Source organism: Sorex araneus, chromosome 6 (assembly GCF_027595985.1).
Source record: "Sorex araneus isolate mSorAra2 chromosome 6, mSorAra2.pri, whole genome shotgun sequence".
NCBI lineage: Eukaryota > Metazoa > Chordata > Mammalia > Eulipotyphla > Soricidae > Sorex > Sorex araneus.
Genome location: NC_073307.1, coordinates 107559384 through 107583834, shown reverse-complemented (window position 1 = coordinate 107583834; position 24451 = coordinate 107559384). Strand labels below are relative to the sequence as shown.

At 37.0% G+C, this 24451-nt stretch overlaps 1 pseudogene; it reads left to right on the top strand.

The window, feature by feature from the left end:
• The first annotated feature begins 260 nt into the window (after positions 1 to 260).
• LOC129405930 (interferon-induced very large GTPase 1-like) lies at positions 261 to 23654 on the top strand (annotated as a pseudogene).
• Positions 23655 to 24451: the final 797 nt, after the last annotated feature.

Sequence of the window (24451 nt, the reverse complement as noted above, 5' to 3'; positions counted from 1 at the left end):
AGAACACCTGAGGGATTTGATGAAAGGACATAGGTGTGATTGATCATTTACGGAGATAAAACATTCAGCAGAGGTGATTCTTTTGAGATTAAAGCAAAACATTTGGAGACATAATTCTCTGGGGAAGATTAACTCAAGGAGACACTGTCTCCTAGAAAAATCGACACTGTTTTGTCTTTCCTTCTAGTTGAATATGTCAAACAATTAAGTTTACTTCATATCAATACTTGCACTTGATTGGATAAACACAGCAAGAGACAATGAATCCAACAGTTATTTCTCTGGGCTCTGAGAACAAGAAAGGCTTTTACGGTAAATCCCAAACTAAGTCTTCTCAGGCCAGTTAAGCTTGTCCTTCTCTATTGGGTTCCTATCTCTTAAGTCTTAACAGCTTGCATCAAGACCATGCATTTATGCTTTCTAGATTGTTTTATTCCGATGTCGGGGTAATTTTGCCACTGGCCCTGGGTCAATCCCAGTCCCACAGTGGGACCTCCCTTTTGAGATGTTAGAAACTACAGCAACTGAAGCCTGAGTCAAGTAATTATGACCAATACCCGGGAGTAGATATATTTCTGGGTCAATCAACTCCCAAATATTAAGAGCACAGCATTAACGTCTTTCTGTGTTTAACCAAAGAACATTGCTCTATAGCAAAATATAAAAAGGCTATAGGGGAAATAGAAAAGCAAGTACAAACACCCAGCACTTCATATGCAAATCACTATGAATACAAAATCCAGAATTACCAGAAAGTTTCGGCTTATAAGGAATCAAGACTGACTTGGGAAACTGAGACAAAGAGAGGTAAAACACAAAGGAAAGGTTAAAGATAAACTTTAAAACACAAAGGAAAGGTTAAAAATAAACTTTAAATTAGGCATGCTAGCAAGAGTACAGTAAGATACTCTGGAAGGAGGAAAAGGGGCAATTCCGTGATAAGACTAAATCACTTAGGGTTAATATTTAACAATCCACATTACAGTCGCCAAAACTGGACACTAAGTGACTTTGGAATTTGAACTCTTTTATTGCTGTCCCCCACACCCCTGTAACATGAAACCCTTTCCCCTTTAAGTCTACCCAACCTGTGTGCTTGCTTAGACAACTTGATTTGGTTTAAGTTATCAAATATCTGACAAGTTATGAAGTGTTTCAGAGGGAGGGTTCTCAGGCTGTATATAGTTTTAAGTGGATTGGAAACTAGACAACCGAGTATCTGTTTTAAAGTACTCAAGTATATTTGCAGTTTTTGTGATCACAGTGGCAAACACTATTTGCCCCCAGGCCAGGATTTTAGGGAGCAACTCTTGGGCAACAGTTTCAAACTCAGGGTCTCAGATAAGTGTATAATCTTCTTCGTGGGAGGTATTATCAAGTTGTAGCAAGACCTCCCAAGAACTTTATTTATTTATTTATTTAAAAAACTTCAAAAAGCCAGGCACTGTTTCTCTGAAAGCATATCCTTAATCACTTGCTAAGTCCTGCTTTTCAGGCTAATGCTCCAAGATAAATAAATAGGTTTATTCAGGGAAGACAAGAGGTGTCTGCTGTGTTACAGTGCCCTGGTATCATACCCTGTGCAGAATTGTCTCCTGTTGTTACAGTCCTCCAGGGCTCAAAAACTAAGACCTCATAGTTACCAGAGATGGAAATACAAGGAATCCCCTATGTTGACTACACACATCCACCTACTGAGTTACGTGGAGGTCTGTGCAGGATTTTGAGATTTGCTAATTTGCAATATTGTTTATTTTATCTATTTATTTATTTATTTTATTTTTTATTTTATAAGTAGTTGAACTACCCTTGGTGTATTCGATATGCCAAAAACAGTAACAAAAAGTCTTGCAATAAGACATCGAGTGTCCACTTGAGCAAATCGATGAGCAAGGGAATGACAGTGACATTGATACAGTGATAAGGTAGTTCACAATATTTGATTACATTTAATATTCAAACACCAATCCCACCACCATTACACCTTCCCACCACCATATTTGGGATGTTTTCATCCCAAACCCCAATTCCTGTCCCAAGGCATAACCAGTTTTATGAAAAAACACTGAAAATTCTACAAAAAGGTACGAGCTATCAATGATGCAACCTCTGGCAGAAAGCCCTCTGGACTTAATCACTAAAATACTAAAATACAGAAATCTAGAACTTCACAGTCACTACTGTGGCCACATGACCTCATATCTCTTCATTCTCAGAAATGGAAAACAAATTGTCAAATGCTTCCTTCCCAGCAGGTCCAACTCTGCGGGGGGGCGGGGGACTCCAAACAATAATAGTGAGTTCTTTGTTTGTATGTAGTCAAAGTAAAGAGAAAGTAAAGTGAAATTTATCAGCTACACAGGTGGGGTGGGGGGCTGGGGGCGGGGGAGTGGGGGGAGGTTCACCGTGGTTCTTGGTGGTGGAATATATGCACTGGTGAAGGGATGGGTGTTCGAGCATTATGTAACTGAGACTTAAGTCTGAAAGCTTTGTAACTTTCCACATGGTGATTCAATAAAAAAAAAGGTATTCATACAGGAAACAGTGTGAAGATTGTTCTATTTTAGCAAAGGCATTAAGACATTCTTTAGGATATCACTAATATGTTGTTAAAGGTTGAGTGATGTGAACTTTTGTATGTGTATCTGGAAATATGTATAAATGCATATATATATACATATATATATATATTTCCCTCTATGATTGGTTGCTACTATTTGAAATATTGGTTTATTTTTATTTTTATTTTTTATTTATTTATTTTTGCTTTTTGGGTCACACCTGGAGATGCACAGGGGTTATTCCTGGCTCTGCACTCAGTAATCACTCTTGGCAGTGCTTGGGGGACCATATGGGATGCTGGGAATCGAATCCGGGTCAGCCATGTGCAAGGCAAATGTCCTACCCACTGTGCTATTGCTCCAGACCCGATTGGTTTATTTTTTATGATTTTTTTAGTCTTAGGGTTTTATATGTATATATTTTCTGTACATATATTATTAACTAATCTGTAAATAGTGAGAGCTTAATTTCTTTTCCAATTTCGATCCCTTAATTTTTTTTGGGTGATGAGGACTCCAAAACTTTACTGAATCAAAGTTGATAAAGTGGATATCCTTGCCTTGTGCTCAGAGGGAAGACTTTCAGTTTCTTTGTCATTGAGTATGCTGTTGGCTATGGTTTTGTTGTAGGTAGCAAGTATTTCCCTTCCATAATTATTTTGTTGAAGAAATTTTGCATAGCAAATGAATTCTGAATCTTGACAAATTCTTTATATGTATCTATTGATGGTTATTTTATTTCCTTTGTTGATAAAGTGTATTACATTAATTTGTTTGCACGTATTAATCTTTCTGCCATCCCTGGAATGAATCTGACTTGATCGTATTATATGATCTTTTTGTGATGTTTGTTTTGGATATCCATCTGTAATTTTATTTCTTAGTGATAGCTCTGATTTGAGTATTAGGTAAATAGCTTCTTGGAAGCTGATTCAACTGTCCCTGTTCTTTGATAATTTGAAAGAGCTTCGGAAGTATGGCACTATATAACGGAACTTATAGTGAATCTATCTGAATCGAAACTTCTATTCTTGTGATATTTTTAATTACTGTTCCATTTTCCTTACTCGTAATTGATCTGTTCAGATTTTCCATATCCTCCTGACTCAATCTTAGAAGTACTCTGAGATTTCACACAATTTTTTTAGCTTAGTGATGTAATGCTGTTTATAGTAAGTTCTTATGATTTTAGCATTTCTGAGGTGTCTGTTGGCATTTATCACCTTTAGACTGATTAGATATTTCTATTTTTTTCATGACTCTAGCTAAGCTTTTGTGAATCTTCTTTATTCTTTGAAAAATCAGCTCCTGGTCTCATTAATTCTTTGTATTTTATTGTTGCTTTCTATGTCATTGATTTCTATCCTAATATTTATTATTTTTCCCTCTCTTACTTTGGCATTTGTTTGTTTTTCTCTATTTTCTCAAGTTTTGAGGTTGGTTCATTAATTCTTTTCTTTTTTTCTGTTGTAAGCTTTTCTTGCTATAAACTTCTCCTTTTACCATTTCCCATAGAATCTGATAGTGTTTTTATTCTCATTTCTTTCAAGAAAACTCATTTTGGTAGCACCATGATTTGCAATGCTGTTAATGGCAGGGTTTCCTGCATACAACATTCCAACAGCACACCCTCCACCAGAGTTCACCACCCCCCTACAATTGTCTCAGAGTCTCCTCACAATGCCCCCATCCTCCACCTTTGCTAAGCCAAGTTCTGTATGCCAGGTCTTGAACTCTGTTGACTGACCATATTTTAATCCCATATCATGTTTTATTTTACTTCTTTCACAGTCTTTTTCATTCAGAAGCCACATAACAGTTAATTGTTCAGTAATGGGGCACAGAATGCATAGAGATAGAAACAATACCAAAATCTACCTCCCTGTCCTATTGTCTCAAAAAATATTTTATATCAGTGGGAAAAGAGTCTTGAAGATTCTAATTATTTGTTTCTTAAAAAACAGGATTTGGATTTCAGGAGAAACAGGATGAGGATGTTTTAAGGGAAAAATCAGGAGGTCTTAGGATAAAAATTTTGATTATCTGTTTATGGGTATTTTCTCTTAAAATACAGCACATAACAAGACTGATCCTTCTGGCTATTTTAAAAGCAAAAACAGATATAAATATTGTGGGGAGTGTCTACAAAAGGCTGGGTTTACAAAATATCTTTAGCATAATTATTAACATTGCCTGACCATAGGCTTGAGCTACTGTGAATAACATCCCTTGCCATCAAAAGACAGCCCCATTCTCTTCCTAAAAGACTCTTTGCTACTTTAGGAACAAGGGAAATCAAGTACCTATTGGGAAAAAAGTATTTACAAATAGAGCCTAAAGCAACATTTCTTTACTCTATGGAAAATCCACAACCACAGTAATCTTCTGTTTTAGTAATTTGAAATCTTGTTAACAAAATAATAGGAAAATAAATAAGATTCATCTTAATCACCTGATTTATGGGAAGGAATGCAAATCAACAAAAACAAAAGTGAAACCAATCTTTCTTTGGTGCTCAGACTATAAATTCAGACCCAAGTGTCAGAGAGGAAGCCAACATCTGAGCCAGAGACATAAGCTGACAGCATTCCAGAATCAACTGCTCTGTGTGAAGATTTCTCTAGAGCAACCAAAGCAGGAGTTTGCACTAAAGGATACAGGTATGTAAAAAAAAAAGATTAAAGAAAATAAAGCAGACAAATAGAGTGGCAGGCAGATTAGAGTAGAAACAGAACTTATGGAAATGGTCATAGGAAACAGTGAGAAACAGGAGCATATTCAGAAATGCTGAAACACAAACATGGATGGAGCCTGAAGAGATAGTACAACAGATTGGGCACTCATTTGCCTTACACATGGTCAATACTGGTTTGATCTTCAGCACTACATGTGATCCCTGAGCCCTGCCAAAAGTGATCCCTGAACACAGTCAGGAGTAAGGTCTGAGCACCACTGGAAACCTACAATAAGAATTTGGCATGAACATTTACTCTATACAACTCAAAATTGGGGGTTAAGGAGGGTCTGGCTACTACATATGTTATCATACATTTGAACAATTTGATAATTTGAGTTATTATATAAAAGTTAATATATATAATATAAAGAGTTTAAAGAGACTAACTGAAAAAATATTTGCAATATAGGATATGAGATTATTGAAACAGGGAAAGTACTCCAATTATGAATCTATGAGCAACTCCAACATCAGAGAGTTAGAAATCTTCTTTAAATAGAAAGGGTCAATTAGATTAGAAGGAACAGGGTTGACTGAGAGTGAGATAATTAAGGAATATTTTCCCTAAGTTCTGACAATTCTTGGGAGGGATCACTAAATAGTTAAATGCTGAAAGAGCTGTGATGCAAGAAAAGTTTCAGTCTCATTATAAGCACTGCTTTAATTGATCAGTGGGAACAAATAGTTCAGCAAATATTTTATAAAACAAAATGGTGAAGCAAAATAGTTTTTATTAAAACTTACTTAGAAAGATGTAAGTTTAGAGAAAGAAATGAAGCACATGGTCAAGAAAGAACACAGGCTTCCCCAGAGTAGAAATAAGCAAACAAAGAGACATAGAGACAGCAAGAGAGATACATATTCAAGGGAGCACATGTGCTGGAAGACCAAGCTCTAAAAGACTTTCAGAAGGAGCTTTTATACAGTTCTTTTGAAAAGGCTTTTCCTGGATTTTTGTGTAATAAAGGTTCATCTGGACATTGGCATAATAAAGGTTTGCACTTTGATAGTCTCTTCATAATCTCATCAGTTGCATTGTTTATGGTCTTCTCATAATTTCAAAGATTCTTCTGTAGCTTTTCTGATTCCACTTTTCTCTAAGTGGGACCTAGGATTTCTGAATCTGGGTAGTGTCTCAGTGTCTCTTACTTGAAAGAGTCACAATTTGCACATTAATGGAATGTGGTCTTCATGCCTTTGGGTAACTTAATGTCTTTGGGCTAGGAAATATCTTAAGCTTTTATTATTAGTTCTCAAAAGTATATTACCTGACTCCCTCATACCTATATACCTACAGCCCTTATACTCTTATCATGACTTGTAGTTCTCATGTTGCCTCTCCCTTTCTAAAGGGGTTCACTACTCCCTGGGTGGTGCCTCAGTTTATGCATCTCAAAGGATGTGCTTTCCTTACTTCATGTCTTTCGCTTACCTCAGATATAGAGATAGATAATTTCTTCTTCATTTTATTGTTTCCCAAAAATTTACTCTCAGAGTCCCCATGTCTATCTGCAAAAATATTCATTAGCTAATCCATAGAGAACTTCCAAAAGAATATAATGGTAGAATTTAGTAGAGAAGAAGAGACCAAGAAGCAAGATAATTATCTGAAATGTATTTTTTTACTAAAATATAATTGTTACATCACATTCTATTCATTTCAGATCCACAAATAATAGTTCCATTTATATTTGCACTATAAAATTATAAGCACAATATATCTAATAAATGTCACTGTCACTGTCATCCTGTTGCTCATCGATTTGTTCGAGCGGGCACCAGTAACGTCTCTCATTGAGAGACTTATTGTTACTGTTTTTGGCATATCCAATACACACGGTTAGCTTGCCAGGCTCTATCAAACAAAAACTTTAAGTTTATTCTTTGTGATGGAAATTCTTGTCTTACTCTAAGCAACTTTCACATATTCAATACAGTACTATCACCTCTATCTGCCAACTTGTACTTTGTAGTGTACAAAGCTTTCATTATATAACTGATAATAAACCTTTGACCTTTTTGCCTAATACCAACACCTGCTTTTGGAAAACACGAATCTGGTGGGGTTATTGTTTTAAACTCCACATGCTAGTGATATTTTTATCGCTGAATTACTTCACTTATCCAAAAATCCTAGTAGCTCATTAATGTTGTCACAAGTGTCCAGTTTTCCTTTTTATGAAGCTAAATAATATTCCAGTGAAAGGATATATGTAAGTCTGTGATCCTGCACTCTGAAAGAAGAGACTGAGCTAATGCTGATTATGAATAGCCCTACTAGCCCTCAAGTACATATTCTGTAACCATATGATCAAAGTGTTACAGGATAACTTGGATGAAGTGTGGTACAAGGGAAGAAGCCTAAAGAAAGTAGCCACAGGAAGCTCCTGGCATAGATCAGGACTGGGAAAGTCTGTTACTAACACCTGCTGCAAGCAACTACACCACAAGGACATTAACCACCCACCAGTGCCATGAAGCACCTGTCAAGCTGCATCTGCAATCTCTGGCCCAGAGAACTGGTTTCTGCTACCCAAGTTCTCAGGAGTCTGGGACTCAAGGTAGAAAAAAAAAACTACCCTTTGCCAAAAAATAAAAATCAGTCCTAACCTCAGCACAAGTTTTCCTGGTCTCCCATCTTCCCTCACAGAAAATAATTTCCAGAAGAGGCAAAATCATAAGCAAAATAGTTTTTTTGAAAGAAATCTACTTGGAAAAATATGAAGGGAGAGAAAGAGAGGAATAAGTGCTCAAGAGAATGGCTTCGGGGAGAAGGTTATATGTAATTTTTCTGCATTGGTTTGACCTGGAGTTCTCAGGATACAGAAAAGTTAATCTGGGTTTTATACCATTTGTACTCTTCATGCTCATTTCATATTGGTATTATGAACATTAGATTCTCCTTTTCTTGGGTGTCCATCCCTCTCTGGTTGGTGTCTCCTTTCTACATCTAAGTGGTGTGTAACTATTTATATCCAAATATCTCAGAATTTATACCTTAGAGGGACTTGTTTCTCAATTCATTGGACTGCTTATGCAATAGACTTTGGTTTTCTTGCATTAATTTTTCCCCACAAACTTATTTAGCAGGGTCCCCTTATCTAACTACCCATAGCACTGAAGCACTGTCCTCCTGTTGTTCATCGATTTGCTTGAGTGGGCACCAGAAAAGTCTCCATTGTGAGACTTGTTTTTACTGTTTTTGGCATATTGAATACACCATGGGTAGCTTGCCAAGTTCTGCTGTGGGAACAGAATACTCTTGGTAGCTTAGCAGGCTCTCCAAGAGGGATGGAGGAATTGAACCTGGCTCAGTCACATGCAAGGTAAATGCCCTACCCGCTGTGCTATCACTAACTACCCATTAACAAAAGTATTGTTAGTTTGAAAGTAGTTTCTTGAGAATTGTATGAAGTATTTGCATACAAAACCAGGGTGCTTAAGTGTGATGTCCCTGTTTCTGTGATACCCTATTGGCCAATGACTTTTCCCCAGCTGGCTGAAGATGGATGAAGGAATGGGGGCCACAGGCTGGTTGGTAATCAGTGACCGTTTATTCATGTCTCACAGCATTAATTATAGATAAATCATGAAGGGTTGTGGGTAGCAATTACACATAGGTGTGGTTGAATATTTTCACTAATTATTATGATATAATTAAATATTATCATAAATTATATCTATAGGTATATTGCTTCTTCCTTTCTTGCTAGTAATCTATTTAAACAATCATATTAAACTTACTTCTTAATCATATTTCTCGTCATTGTGTATGAACATGGTCAGAGATATATTAAGTTTAAAGAGTGACTCTTCCCAGAAATCTCTCTATATATATCCCAGACTACAGTCAGGCCAGGTTAGTTTTTCCTAACCCCAACAGATGCCTTATTCAGTCACTTTTTTTAGGTCATGTCACTTTGTTCCATGACCATACACTTAACTTATTATACTTCTTATGGCACTTAGGCTGTCCTTTTCTTAAAGCCAGGGTAGTTTATGGCTTGCCCTTAGTCCATCCAAGTCCCTCAATGTGAACTTTTATTGTGGGGTGTTAGGAACTAAGCACAAATGAGGCCTACGTCAAGTAAATAAGATGGATGCCCTGGAGTAAATATTATTCTCAGTCAATTAACTCCCATGTAACAAAAACATAGCATTAATTCTCTTCCTGTGTCTAATCAAAAAAGACATAGCACTAAAATAAACTATGCAAAGCATATGAAGAAAGAAAAAAGCAATATTTCACTGACATATACAAAATCCAAAGCTTTCAGAAGATTTGAACTACAGGGTGCAGGTTCTGAATTAGAGATATTGTGATGTTAACAAATAGGGAAAGAAGATCTTAAAGGAGAGTTCAAAGATAAATACAGAGGATTGGGAGTCCCCAGTGGAATTGGGTGTGCCTTGGGAGCACTGTGGTTTGTGTAATTCAATAAACCTAAGGTCCCTGATGCATGGGGGCTGGGGAGGGAAGAAAAGTAAAACCAATGCTGCTTTTTAAATTTCTTAGAACTATAATCCAACACTTAAGTTAAAGTTTATTATACAGGTCAAATAGATGGGTCCAGGTTCACTATGTATACTGTCAGTTATTTAGTCTTTCTGTTAGGTCTAAATTACCAATGTCCTAGTCACCTCCAGGTATGATTATCTAGTCTTGTCCCTATGCCATCTGCCTTCCTCCAGTGTTCATGTTCCTTATGTGGAATCGGTCCAGCTGAGAGGAACCTGTCACTGGTGCTGGTGCTTGCTGCTCTGTAACCTGATGCTGGGTCTCTCTATACTGTACCCCAGCTGTTCCCCATTGTCCTGAAATTCCTTGGTCTCCTGCCACTGCTATGTGCACACAGGTGAGATCCCTGTGCTCTGAGATCCTCTGGGCTCCTCTAGGACTTGAACAAACAGAAGTTCCCTGTTGTCTAGATTTTCCTTAGTCCAAGGCTTCGGTCACATGTATGTGGATGAGACCTTGCTGTCCTGCTGTCTGTGCAGAGGCGCATAGGTGAGTGCGAGAGGGAGGAGAAGGCAGATAGAGAGAGACATAAAAAGAGGGAGATAGAGAGAGAGAAGAGAGAGAGATCCTGGCTGGGAATTTCAACTTATTGACTGTTATATCCTACCTCCAGCCATTCCATCATATGTCTTTTTTTGGAAACCGTTTTTCTGGGCAAAATTGAAAGTGACCTACTGAATTAACTAGCTCACCATACTTGGAAGTACTCCTTACTTCCACACCATTGTATCAGTATCATCAAGCAACTGTCGATCTTATTATCTGTATCTTTCTTTTTCATACTCAAAACAACCAAATTAGGGTTAGGAAGATAGTCCAGCTGACAGAGAGAACATGTGGGTAGTATAATTCCTGGCACTATATTAACCCCTGCACTACCAGGTAGAAATAACAGGGCACCCAGCATGGCCACATGGCTTTAGTGGCCTCTAAGCTCAAATTCACAGCTACTGACTGACTAGGTCCTGACCCCCACACTTCTAGACTACAACACTGCCAGATGCAGTCTATATGGAGGAAAAATAGCAAATATGTAATGAATACATTGATTCAGGTATTTACATTTTTTTCTTTGGGGATAGCACCCAGTGATGTTCAGGAATTATTCCTTGCTCTGAACTCAGGAATTACTCCTGATGGTTCTTGGGGCACAGCATGGGATGCTAGGGATCAAACCCAGGTTGGTTGTGTGCCAGGGTAATGCTCTACTAGCTCTACTATTGTTCAAGCCCCATATATTTACAAATTAACAGTTAGCTTCCACCTTTCAGAATGACAATTCTCTAAGATCAGGAAACTAATCAATCTTAATCATTAACCAGCACTTAGAGCACTTTCTACCGTGTAAAATTTATGACTGAATATATGTGTAACAAATGCTAAGAAACGTTTTATTTTACAGCATTTGGACCACATCTGGTAGTACTCAGGAGTATCTTTGGCTATGCAAGGAGGACCATGCAGTGGAGTAGATTAAATTCAGTGCTTCTACATGAAAAGCATGTGCTGTACTATTTCAGCTGTCTCTCTGACTGCCATGTTAGTCTGAAGGCCATACCCTACAGTGCTCAAGACTTACTCCTTGGTCTGTACTCAGAGATTGCTCTTGGCAGGACTCAGGAGACCTTATGGAAGTGTCAGTGAATGAACACAGGTCATATATGTGCAACCTCATTCCCTATACTGTTGGTCAGGCCCCCACAATGTTACAATTTTTAATACATTTAAATTCTAATCCTTGATATTAACAAACATATTTTTAAAAAGTCTTTGTGAAAAACTTGCACCAACTTGCATTCATATCAACAATGTACTCAAGTAATTTTCTCCTCATCCTCACGTATACTAATTTAATATTTTTGACTTTTTAGCATATGGCATCATTGAAATGTGATATGATATCTCATCTTATTGATTTAAGTGTTAAGTGATGTTAAGTGATGCTGAGCAATTTTTTCTTATATCTGTGAACCCAAAATCTTCTGTGAGCAAGTGTCTATGTCTCTTGCCTATTTGTATTGATTTGTTATTATTATTGTTATTACTGAGCAGTACAGTTCTTTGTATGTTTTGAATATCAATACCTTGTCAGAAATTTGGTGTATAAATATCTCTGCCAAATTTCTAGGTTGCATCCCTTGTTTTGGCAATTTCTTTCACTGCGTAAAACCTTTTAAATTAGAGTCATGTCTATCGATGTCTTTTTCCCATAATGGTAATCACAAAACAGAGTTCTTGAGCAGTGAATTACTAAACAAAATAAATAAATTGAATGAACAGTAAATACATCTCAATAAAAGGGTTTTTGAAATAGAAGAAAAAGAAACAGAAATACACATTTTAAAAACCCAAAGCTAGATGACAATAAGCAAGGCCTACATACCATGTAATATGTTTGTTAATATCAAGGATTAGAATTTAAATGTATTAAAAATTTTAACATTGTGGGGGCCTGACCAACGGTATAGGGAATGAGGTTGCACATGGCTTCATGTAAGAGACAACAGTTCTCTCTCTGGAACCTTAAATATATCACAAGGTAGCCAGAGAGATAGTATAGCTGCTAAGGTGCTTGTCTTACATGTTGCCTACCTTGGTTGGATCCAGGCATTCTATATAGTTCCTAAGCTTTGTCACTAGTGATGCCTAAGTGCAGGGCCAGGAGTAAGCTCTGAGTATTGATTACTATGGTTCCAAAGCACAAAACAACAGCAGCAGAAATCATAGACCTTGAACAAGATGATAATTAGAAATGCAAAATCAGAAATAAAAAGAGAAGTAAAAGAATGAAGCGACCAAACAGAAAATATAAAATGGGAAGAAAAATGGAATCCATATTTATATAATGATTAGGTGATATCAACACAAAAAAGCTATTTTAGATACAGGAAGCTGATTTAACCTTAATTGGTTTAATAAGTGATTCTCTTGATTGGGTATTGTATTTGATTTGCCTAGAATCTTTAGAGTTTTTATACCTATATTAATGAGAGATGTTGATTTATAGTTTATCTTTTGCTCTGTGTATGTGTATGCATGTGAGTATGCATGAACTTTATGTGTCTGAAAAAGTTTAATAAGGATAAGCATTAGTTATTATGGCATTAGAAATTATGTGAAGATTCTGTTTATATCTATTAAGTTTATTCAGTTACTCACTTAATACTTTTATTTTTTGTTAATTTTTGTATCATGTAGTAAGAGGAATGCTGAGATTTCTTACTGGATTATGTTCCTATCAATGTATTTATTGATTTTTTAATGATTGTTTTGTATATTTGGGTTGACCAGTGTTCAGTGCACATATATAAATGCCTATTATATTTTTATGATGAATCAAACTTTTGGTCATTACATTTTACCCATATTTGTCTCATTACTCTTTTGGTCAAATGCATTTGTTTTCTTGTTTGGTTTTTTTGTGGGGCAACACCTCCAGTGTTCAGGACTTAATCCTATTTATGAGTCAGAGATCACTGCTGATAGCCATGTGCTGGACCATTGAGTCACATATGTCTTATAACATTTCTTGTACATCAGACATGGTAGTAGTAAGAACCTTCAGCTTGAATTTATTTGAGAGGCCATTACTTCTCTCCTGCATTTAAATAATTATTTAAATATAGTCTATACTGCTTCTCATCACCATTTTCCTCCCCCCTCCTTTTTTTAATTGAATCACCATGAGATACATAGTTACAAAATTGTTCATGATTGGGTTTCAATAATAAATGTTGCAACACCCATTCCTTACCAGTTCACCAGTGTACATTTCCCACCACGAATATTCCCCATATCCAAATCCCTCCCCCCGCCTCATGCCTCTATGTCAGACACTTCTCTCTCTCTCTCTCTCTCTCTCTCTCTCTCTCTCTCTCTCTCTCTTTCTCTCTCTCTCACTTTCTCTCTCCTTTTAGATATTGTGGTTTGCAATACAGGTGCTGAAAGGGTATTATGTAATCTTTACCTCCTTCTAGCCCTTAATTCTTTCCCAGAGTGATTGTTTCAAAATTTACTATTCTTATATTGACTCTTTTAATGGAGTCAGATACTACACATGGATTTTCAATTTTCCTAATCCTTAGTAATTTTTCCTCCTCCATTTCTTTCACTTCTCATACCTCTGTCTTAGAATTCTAATATTGTTTCCTCTGCAAGATTAAGTCTACTTCTGAGATTGGATTTTATTCAGTGTGTTCTTCATACCTACCTCTCTCTTTGGATGTTAGAGTGAGTGACACAATTCTATTTAGGAAGTATGAAAGACAGAGATATGAAAAAGAGGAGAGAAAGACAGATAAACAGAGATCCATAAAATAAAAAAGATAAAAATTTATGCACTGCAAGATGGAACGTGGGTGGCTCCAGAATGGAATGCCTATTTGGAATTTTAATACTGTTATTTTCTATGTTAAAGAAAGCTTTGTTCCCATAGAAGCTCTTTTAAACAATTTTGAACCAATTTTTATATATTTAAGATTCTCTAATTTTGTTGTTTTGCTTTGAGGAATTGTAAATTATTTTTGTGTAATTCTCTAATTCTATATCTTTTCATTTCATTACTAAAGTTTCATCATTTCTTTAAAACATCCCATCTTGTTTTACATATCTGTCTGCTAAAAGTTTCTGCTATGCATTTGTTAGCTTTCATTTTTTCTATATGTAGACTTATGACCTTAGATTCAGAATTCTCTTTTGATTATATGGCCATCATGGAGTCAGGGAGAGTAATGAGGAAATTAAAAACCATTTTCAACTACTGTGTTGCTATTTAGAAGGAGTGTGAGAGGAGCAATTTAATTTCAGAGCTCCATACTGTCTCTTTTCCTCTGTAACTATCCACGGAAAATCGTTTTCATTCCATGTTTACAACTCTGAACCATGGTTATATCTCAAAAGGATTTAATTCCACAGAACATTGAGAAATGGGGGAAGAATTAAGCAGATTATGCTGTATCTAGCTGAAAGCACCAAAACTGTTTTTGGTTCCAGAGCTCAGTTACTGATAATAGTTGTAGCTTGTTAAAGTCATCCTATGTTAAGTCCTGTATGACAGCTAATGGTGTTACCTGACATTCTGTGGATCCCATCGACATCTAATATTCCCTGACTGCATTTAGGTTTTTCTTGGAGATTATTGAGTTTCTTAATACAAATAAGTTTATGGAGATATTTTAGCAAACACATATATGCATATGTTGTGTGTGTGTGTTTGTGTGTGTGTGTGTGTGTTTTGGTGGATCACACCTGACAGTGCTCAGGGCTTACTCATGGCTTTATCGTCTGGGTTCACTCCTGGCAATACTCAGATATGGGATGCCAGGGATAAAAGCAACCTAGGTCAGCTTGGTGAAAGGCAAGCACATTACCTGCTATACTATGCCTGCAGCCTTCACACAAATATTTTGAATTATATATTAATCAGGTCAAACATTTGCATCTTTTAGCTGTCTAAGTTATTGATTAATTACACTTGTCCTTTGTTAATATCATGTTTCCTTGAATTTTTATGCCTGTGAAGTTTTACATTGCTGATTTCTCATTGTGGTATCAAAAATGTTCTGAAAATTTGACTCGCTGAACAATCACACAGAGTGTTTCTTGATTTGTGATGTATTCTGTTATCTAGATGTTTCCAGGATATGGTGCATTGACTAACAATATTGCTATTGTAACTTGTAGAAGAATTTTTAAGGATCTATATCTTTTCTAGGTCTTATAACCCAGCAACAGACCTTTGGAAATATTTATTTCTTTTCTAGAAGGTGGTACAATAGCTAAAGTATAGAATTTTTCCCTTGACCACATAAATCTGTGTTTTTTTGGTGTTTGTTTACCTTATTATCTCTCCCCACTAATCTCAGAACCATGCAGAAGCATTTGACTGCATAGTGGGAGAAAATGTGCTTTTGCGTATTTGAGGCATCCATGAATCAGGCCAGGGATATGTGACTAAGCATTACCTGGAACTTCATGAGCGGACTTCCTGCTGAAGTTGAGCATAATCAATTGGAACAACTGTGTTCTTATGTCCTGCTTTGAAATTTTTATGTATTTCCCCAATCCTTTTCTTCTCCAGTCATAGAGACACTTTCTCAGAATTCTGTGTGTTACCAGAGAAAAGCATGCTTTTTAAAAAAATAAAAATATAAAACTTTAAAAATCATTAAAAAGAAACCCATTATTAACCATCTTATTGCTATTTAGAAGGAGAGTGAAAGGAACAATTTAATTTCTGTGCTCCATACTATCTCTTCTCGTCTGTAAATATAACCACCTCTATTCATTTATTTAGTTTTTTTGGGTCACACCCTGACATACTCAGGGGTTACTCCTGGCTCTGCACTCAGTAATTACTGCAGATTTTGCTCGGGGGAACATAGGCAATGCTGGAAATCAAACCAAGGTCGGCCACATATAAGGCAAGCTCCCTACCCATTGGGCTATCACTCTGGCCCCAAGATTAAGAACTCTTGGCAAATGAAATCTTTACTTTGAGATACATTAACAAATGTATAACTGAGTCTTCTTTTGCTGTTCCAGTCTATCCACAGTAGAAACAACCCCTGTTGAGGCACAGTTCAGAAGACAAGATCTTTGAAAGGAGCTAAGAGAAATATTGGTTACCCAAGATTCAACACTTGAAAACGGTCACAGAATTTTAAACACCTAGAAGAAAAAGAACTTAAGAGGTTAAAACTATAGGCACAAGTTTAGTGCAAAAATAGCTCTGGAGAAGTTACTGAACATGTCTGACTCAAAGAGTCTCTCAGAGTTACAGCAATCTCAGGTGAAACAGATGGAGGAAAATCAGAAGCAGGCCAAGCAGGCGCTACAGGAGTTAAGAGCTTTGCTAGATGCAGGGAGACAACAACAGGAAGAGGCAGTAAAGAGAAAAGAAGCAGAATTGAGGCAAGCGATGGACATTCCCCAAAAGTACTGGCTACCTCCTGAGACATCCCTAAGAGAAGTCATGGATGATATAAAGAAACAAATCAACCTCACAGAGAAGACACTGTCCCAAAGACAGAACCTCCCAGATAGAGAGCTAGTGAGATGGGCATCTGGAGGGCTGGCCCTGCAAGGAATTTATAAAACAGGTTCCCACAGAGACCTGCTAGAACAGAGAGAGGAGCTTCTCAGTGTCCCTGAGGAGTTCTCGCTCTTGGACCCTGAGCAGAGCACACAGATGGAAACAAAGGATTTTACATCTTCCCAAGCAGAATTCATCTTCACCCAGACAGTAAGAAAGCTGGGATTCAGTATTTCAGTTGTACCCAAAGGTATTGGTTGGGGAATTAGTTTGGAAGCTAAAGGGGATCACAGCAAGCATTCAGAGTCCATGGAAACCAATCAATCATGTTCTGAGCACTCTTATTTCTGTTCAACCAAGTTCATGTATGTTCCCTTAGTATCCTGCCACTTTCCTATTGATCAACTCCAGCTCTCTAAGGCAGCTCTCCAGGAATTGCAATGCATAGAAGACCTTTTGGATCACTCTAGAGGCCCAGATAAAAAATCGATTGTGAGGCACAGGACAGAAAAATTCTTCAAAAGGTTTGGCTCTCATGCTAACCGGGGCCCTCTGCACCTGGGAGGAATCTACTGGTGGAAGGCCGTTTCAAAGGCTTTCCAAAATGAGCAGCTGGAAAAAGAAAAACAGCAGTCAATAGAAATGTTAGATGCTTACATCAGAGCCAGCTACAGTGGCATCAGCAGGACTACTGCTGCAGGAGTGGAAGTGTCATCCTCACATTCCAACACAGCCTCTCAGAACAAACCTTTCAGAAACAATGAAACCAGGGTACAGTTATCTATGGTCCAGACAGGTGGCCCACTAGAAGCAAATAGTCTTATTGAGTGGAAAGCTGGCCTAGTTGCCAGTAATCAAACCTGGTGTGTCATTGACAGGGGACTTCAGCTTGTACCCATTTGGAATATCATCCTTTGCAACCACGGTAAGGACTTTAAGAATCCTTTTCAGTTAGCTAACTGCCTGGTAGAGAACTATAAGCATTTTACTGGACTCACTGCCCAGATACAAGTAGGAAATGACTTTCTGAGTGCTCTAAACAAGGCTAGGGATTTAAGAGAGACCGTGAAATCCTGGCAGGTATCTGACCCAGAAAAACATCTTGAGCAACTGAACAATTTTATGCAAGTATTGTGTGAAATAGAGAAAGGTTATGACAGCTGGATTAGCATATATCTTACTGATTTAAGTATTCAAAAATTTCTGACAGATATTTTCAATTTCTGCAAAATGTCTTCCACTTATAACAATCAATTGATTAAGTCTCAGTTGCGCAGGCTTCTGTATCCTCATATATACAGTGTGAAAAACTTTCCCCAGAAACAGTCTATCCTGAAGTGGATCTCCCAGTCAGAATCAGTACAAGAGAACATTAATATCACCCAATTTTCTGAATTAATGAACATGTTGAAAGAAGCCCAGAGTCATCTCATAGAAGTAAATGGCATATCTCAGCCCCCAGAGGTACTGGAAGAGGCTCAAAGAAAGGCCACATATAAAGTGAGTGTGTCTCTTCGAAGCTTCTTGAATTACCTCCAAGAAACACAGCAGCCAGACACACAGCTCTTACTGCTTTCCATTGCAGCTCGTGTGGGATATGAAGTGAGTAGCAATACTTTTAAATATCTTCTGGGGTTTAATGAATTAAACTTCCTATTGCATAAGATGCAAACCACCCATGAGAAACACCAGGAGCTCCAAAATACCAACAGGTACAGGGCTCAGGCATTCCTGGTGCTCACAGGGTTGACAGCTGCTATTGGAGACACCGTTGTATGTCCAGAAGAAAAAACACAGCATGTGGAATTGATTAAACAGCATATGGGGCAGTCTTTGACTACAGAAGTTGTCCATGTTCTCACCAAATATGGAGCATGTCATAATTGGGAAAACCTAGAAAAAGACCTGGACTTGCTTATTAATGAGAACTGTGCAGATACCAAGTTCTCACTGCATGTGGATGATGTGAAGAAAGAATTTCAGTGTCTCAACGATGAAAATAAGGCACTTAAGACACCCCATATACCATGTGACTCATTACCCTGTCACATGGTGAATCATAAACAGTCGGACAATTACAAGAGCCACCTCCATGAAAGTGGACCTATTCTAGAACTATTCCAGCATCTAGGCCTAAAAGATAAGTTCCCCAAAATGATGACCAGGACTGACTTCCATTTGATTTACAATATTTCTCTGCAGAACAACAAACCCAGATCTGACCAAGAACTTCCCCTCTATTTCCTACATAAATTACTAATGCTAGATTATAGAGTAAGATACCTGGCTGTCAAAGATGATGTAAAAACAGAAAATAAAGTATCTTCCAGCAGGTTCAATCAAGACAATGAAGCTTTTGATCCATTTGAAGACAAAATTGAAGAAAATGGGAATTCCACATCAGAAACTATTCTCAGGCCCCACAATCACCCTATGGACATTCAGATGGTCATTCTCCACTGTGCAGATGATTTTGCCAGACAGTATATAGTGGGAAAGCTCTCTATTTGTCAGTTTGCCCTCCCACTTCTTGTACCAAATCCCTACAATTCTCAGATTGAATTTAACCTTTGGTCTCTCAGTCAAGTTCGGAGAAGCTGGCAGCAGACAAAGATATCACCACATGAAAATAACAACTTCAATAACCAGCTTATGTGCCAAGTCCATGCCCCCATTGTGTCTTTTATTAGAGTTGGAAATAACTTGTCTGCTTCCAAATCTCAGATCATGAACTGCCTTCTCAGCCAACGGAAACATGATATCTTTTTTCACCGACATTGCAAAGGGAGCAGCAAAGACTGTCTCTTGATGGGGGGTGTGGTAGAAATCTGCTGGTTCTGTCCTGCAGGAGAAGAAGAGGACAGGTTTGACAGCTGCATGACCTTTGCCAATCTTCATGGAAATGCAAAAGAATATCAACAGCAGCTCACATTCCTGCAAAAGGTATCTTCTGTCCTTGTGATCCTTATGTCAGCTTCTGAAGACAATATAGAAAACCGAGAGTGTGTTCTTCACCTATGTCAGTCCTCAAAACCTTTCATCTTATTGCTTGATGATAAAAAAATGGGAACGGCTAGTACATCTAGCCCCAAAGTGAAAATTGGCATCAAAAACAGAAATGAGGCAGAAATAACAGAGGAACTAACATTGACTATTAAAAAATTGCTAAAATTCTCTGAACCCAATACTTACAGTTTAGAGGGCTGTGCCCATATTGCTCGTGAGCATGGATTCCTTGTTGATGAAGACCAAAGAGAGTGTAAAGAAGCCAAAGAAGAGGCAGAGACTATAATGGTTCTTCTGCAGGAAATTGATATATCTCAGATAAAGGAAAAGTTCCTACCTCTTCAGGGACAATTGTGGCAACAGTGGTGTCAAAAGGACAAAGAACTTTATCATCTGAAAGAGAAAGGAAAACGAAGTATTGAACAACACAAGAGTGAGATAGAAATAGAAAAACAAAAATTAAGGGAACAACAGTTGGAGAGAGCCTTTCCACTCAATGATCTAATGCGATCTTTCCTTGAAATTCTTCAGACACGTTCGGAAACTCAAAGAAAATTATTCTTGCAGTGGTTGACTGTGTTTTTGGACAATCTGACTTCAGAAATATTGAAAAAACTGAATAAAGATAAAATGACTGTCTGGTCACAGATACAAACAAAAAATCAAAGACCACCAAAGACCAGTGACCTGGAAAACTTGGAAAGTAAAATAGAATCTATCTCCAAAGAGATTTATAACTGCAGCTTGGGAATTGAACACTTTCTCCGAGAAGCTGGCCAAATCTATGAAGCTCTGGAAGAAATGTCTCCTGATAAGGAAATGAAGAAAATTTTTCTTTCCCTACCCCAGATTGCTGCAGATATGATGATATCTGGGTTTGCCATTGAGCTAATGGATGGGGATGCTTCATACGTGCCTCTAAAATGGGTAACAGCTATCTTGGACAAAATCTCAGAGAAACTTGGAGACAAGAAGTTGTTTGTTCTCTCTATTCTTGGAATACAAAGTTCAGGGAAGTCCACCCTCTTGAATGCTCTTTTTGGACTACAATTCAATGTCAGTGCTGGGAGGTGCACCCGGGGTGCCTATATGCAACTCCTAAAGGTGGAGGAAATATTCGCAGAGGAACTTGGGTTTGACTTTTTACTTATTGTGGATACGGAAGGACTTCGGGCTCCAGAACTAAGCAACAAATCCCTTAATTATGACAATGAGTTGGCTACTTTTGTTATTGGACTTGCAAACTTGACTCTGATCAATATCTTTGGGGAAAATCCATCAGAAATGCAAGATATTTTACAAATAGTGGTTCAAACATTTCTAAGAATGAAACAAGTAAAACTCTCCCCAAGTTGTTTATTTGTCCATCAGAATGTAGGGGAAGTTACAGCTAAAGACCAAAACATGGAAGGAAGAAGGCAACTAGTGCAGAGACTAAATGAAATGACAGTGGCAGCTGCTAAACAAGAAGAATATTCAGATATAACCTGCTTTAGTGATGTCATTAAGTTTGATGTAAACACTGACGTTCACTACTTTGCTCATCTCTGGGATGGCAATCCCCCAATGGCCCCTCCCAACCCTCGCTACAGCCACAATGTTCAGGAACTAAAATGTCAAATTCTTGAGACTGCCAAACAGCAATCCAGTAGGAACATCATGAAGATATCAGCTGTAAAAATGAGGGTTCAGGATCTTTGGAGAGCACTGCTGAGTGAGAACTTTATTTTCAGCTTCAGGAATACACAAGAGGTCCTGGCCATGACCAAACTGGAAGACACTTATAACCGTTGTACCTGGGAGCTGAGGAGTCACATACTAAACTTACAGAATCAGTTTATGAACCAGATTCATAATGAACAGATGCAGACTTTTGATATAAACAAAATTGGGACTCAAGTTACAATAAAGTATAATGCCATCAAGCAAGAACTTGAACAATATTTTAATGAAGATCCAGATAGAGAAATACTCATTCAGTGGAAAGCAAACTTTGAAAATAAGATAGAAATCCTTAAAGATACACTTATATCAGAGACCCAAACAAAAATCACTGAAGTGATCAATTTTAAGAAAAGCCAAGAAGAATTGGACAACAAAAAATCAGCTTATGAGAAGGAAATAGTGAAAAGAAGCCAAGAGTTGGCATTAACAGTAAAAGGCAGAGAGTTAAGTGATGAAAAACTGCAACAAAAATTTGATCAGCTTTGGGAAACCTGGATCTGTGATGTAACCTCAAATCATAAACCTGGTGAAGAAGCTAATATTGATATAGACTCTGAAAACATTCTTTTATATCACTTCAACAAGAAGAATAATATGGCTGACAAAATTAAAAAAAAATATGGGAAGAGTTTTCAAATCAATCCGAAAAAACATATCAAATATAAAAAATTGTATATTTTAAAATCAATAGTATATGGTGATGAAGAAATATTTAGAGATATGACTACTGACTGCATTATTTCAAAAGTTAATGAAATAATTGACAACTACAGAAAAGAGCAGTATGATTACAATCCTAGTTATTTCCATGAAATACTGAATATCATGGAAGAGGAGGTAAAACATACATCCTCAAGGGAAATGTATGAGTTTACAAGTAAATATAAAATTGACTTATCTTTGAGTTTATTCAAAGATGCATCAGAGAAATTTAAGGAGATGCACAGAGCATTCAAGAAAGCAAATGATCCTGTACACTATCTAAAAAATAAAAAAGGTGAATTCTTCATGAGTTTTAAGATGTCTTGTCAAGGATCCTCCTCAGTCAAAACATTTGTTGATTTTCTGTGGCACAAACTCACTCCTGCTGTCTCCAACACCATATGGAAAAAAATGGTACCTACACTGGCTGGAGACATACTAGCAACCTGCCGTGAATTCAGTGGAAACAGGTCTAACCTGGAAAAACATATCCTCATCTCTCTGGCAGAAGAAGAAAATTTTGATAATTATTGTAAATATATTCTTAATCCAAAATCTTTTTTTAAGAGCTACATTGAAAGTTACGTTAAAAAATATTACTCAGGGGAAGGAAGTGAAAGAATGAAGTCATTTTTAAACAAAACTTTAGGTGATATAAAGAAAACCATAGTCTCAGCTATTGATTTATCCACAAGTATAGCTAAAGATATGGATGGCACTGTGACTGCAGCTGCATGGTTGGATTTGTTCTGTAAGTACCTGAGAAGTGACTTGATTTTTCCAAGAAAAGATTTGATAAATATTGAACACCAGGAGATAAAAGATACTGATTTTCTCGAAAAAATCATGAAGGGAGGTTTAGAGTCCGCAATGAATACAGTAAAAGAGAAATGTTTAAGTGTGACTGTAGAAGAAATATTTCCTGAAATTGGAAAAACTATTTCTGAACAATTGCGTGGCTGCTGGGAGCAGTGTCCTTTCTGTAAGGCAATTTGCACAAACACAATCCCTGAACATGATGGAGACCACAGTGTTCCCTTCCACCGTCCAGAGGTTTTCACTAGAAAATGGCATGGAACAGACCACTTTTCTATTGACTTCTGCACTACTGCAGTAGCAAGTGACTGTTACTTTTATGTGGATGATAAAAGAAAAATTCCATATAAGACCTATCGAGAGGCAGGAGGGGTTTATGCCACATGGAGCATCACTTCAGACTTCTCCACCCAGCCATACTGGAAATGGTTTGTCTGTCACTTCAGATCAGAGTTAGAAAAAAAATATAAGTTAAAATTTGAAGGAAAGGGGAAAATCCCTGATACATGGAACAGAATTACAAAGGAGAAAGTGCTAGATGACTTGAGAAAATAAAAATAATCACATTACCAGAGTTAATTTTAATAAGTCACAGGAACAAACCTATCTTAAAAAATAAATCCATCTTACAGTATATATCTCATTATTTCTATGTTGCAAATGAGTATTTTAAAAATAAAGTAACATTACAAAAGCTAAATGTTTTCTGTAAAAAATTTTTCACCGAAATTCTTATATCAATTATTAAACAATAAATGATCAAATAGGATTTAATTAAAAACTTTGTTTATATTTTAAACCATTATTCTGTATGTCTCTTTTATTTCAATATATATATATGATGTTATATAAATTCTGTGAAAGAATAACCACTTGGTTATTTCAAGCATCACTCATACTGAGTTAGAAGCTTAAAACTGACTTAAATTTTGATGTGTGTGTATTTATCCTTCATACTGAGGATGAAAGTTGCTATCTCTTGGACAGACAACTATTCAGAGTTCTATCTTTTCAAGTAAAGTGAGATATAGAAAAATGTGCTGAAAAAGAATAAAATAAATACTTCAACAATGTACATTGTGTGTCAATTTGTGAAATAGCATCAAGCAAATAGAAAAGTTAGTGTAAAATACTTATTATTATGTAATCATCATTCTCTTCCCTTGTACCTTGAAGGTACAAGGGAAATAATAATTTAGTTCAAAAAATAATCACAAAAAGTCAGGCAGGCATCATGCCTGTCTGCAGCTTTCAATTGAACTCAGGAGGACCATTCCACTCCACAGGTCAGGTGAAGGCTGCAGTGAAAAGGGGAGGACTGTTAGCCATCCTGGTTTGACTCTGCCAAGCAA